This window comes from Eurypyga helias, unplaced genomic scaffold (genome assembly GCF_000690775.1).
Source record: "Eurypyga helias isolate BGI_N326 unplaced genomic scaffold, ASM69077v1 scaffold34056, whole genome shotgun sequence".
NCBI lineage: Eukaryota > Metazoa > Chordata > Aves > Eurypygiformes > Eurypygidae > Eurypyga > Eurypyga helias.
In genome coordinates this window covers 15014-16283 of record NW_010256549.1, presented here as the reverse complement: position 1 = coordinate 16283, position 1270 = coordinate 15014, and the positions used below count along the sequence as shown (strand labels likewise).

At 56.9% G+C, this 1270-nt stretch overlaps 1 protein-coding gene across 1 annotated transcript in view; it reads left to right on the top strand.

The window, feature by feature from the left end:
* MAPK13 (mitogen-activated protein kinase 13) overlaps window positions 1-1270 on the top strand; it is a 12359-nt gene that overhangs the window by 443 nt on the left and 10646 nt on the right. The window lies entirely within an intron of this gene.

The following is a 1270-nucleotide window of genomic DNA, read 5'->3' as shown; positions in this document are numbered from 1 at the left end:
GCAAGGCAGCTTGGGGGTCACCTTGACGTTGGGGGTCACCTTGACGTTGGGGGTCACCTTGACGTTGAGGGTCAGGCAGCTTCTGAGCCGCCTTGGCCTTGAGCTTGCGCTGAGCTTTCGTTCTGGCAGCAAAGGGGGAAAAATATCCAGGTGTCTGAAAGAGTTTGGGAAGAGTTGGGTGCTGGAACAAAGCCCTGGGTCTCGGGGGATGGGGGGGATGCAGCCTGTCCTCCGCAGTGTGCCCTCACTGCTTGGCCAAGGCAGCTGATGCTGGGCTGCCCGGGGAAGGAGCGCAGCAATACAACCCCTACTGATACCGATTCCAGCTTGGAAGCATAAAATAGGTAGAAATCACTGTAATCCAGGATCGGTAGCGGGCGGGAGCTTCCTTCCCGGCTGATGATAATCCCCAGGCTAGGTGCGAGCAGTGCGGGCTGCGGTCCATCAGCTGGGCAGAGTGTGGGCAGAGCACGAGTCGGGTCTGGCTTGGTTTACGTTGGCCAGCTGGAAGGGTCTTGGAGAGGTTAAATCGGAAGCAGCCTGTTGACAGGATCTCACCAGAGCCCTTTTTCATAACACGCTGAGCTAAAAAAAGATAGAAAAAGGCGTGTCCCCTTTTGTAGGTGCTGGGCAAAGCCTGTGCCGGCTCTCGCAGCACGCAACGCTGCGGCCCTGCTCCTTTTTAGCATAAAGTAGGAAGGCTAAAAAAATAACGAGGGGGCAGAGAAGGGACGAGGGAAATCCTTGCCATGTCTGAAAAACAAAACAGGAAGACAAATCCTTCGCTGGTCCCTGTAGAAGTCTGGGCTGCTCGGGAGGGCTCGGGGAGGGAGGGATGGGTTGGGGGGTGTCGCAGGGACAGCGCTCAGTGGGGAGGGTTTGGTGCTGGTTCCTGTACAAAGCAGAGGTGGGAGCGTGTGGGTTTGCTGGCCTCTGCTGGGAAGCTTTCCTATCGCAGCACGATTCGGAGCTGCTGGCTTTTACACCCTGGAGCAGCGGAGAAACCGGCTCAGGAAAACCAGCAACGACGGGCTTCTTCCCTCATCAATTTCGCAGGGACAGCGCTCAGTGGGGAGGGTTTGGTGCTGGTTCCTGTACAAAGCAGAGGTGGGAGCGTGTGGGTTTGCTGGCCTCTGCTGGGAAGCTTTCCTATCGCAGCACGATTCGGAGCTGCTGGCTTTTACACCCTGGAGCAGCGGAGAAACCGGCTCAGGAAAACCAGCAACGACGGGCTTCTTCCCTCATCAATTCTGCCAAGTTGTGATTCATC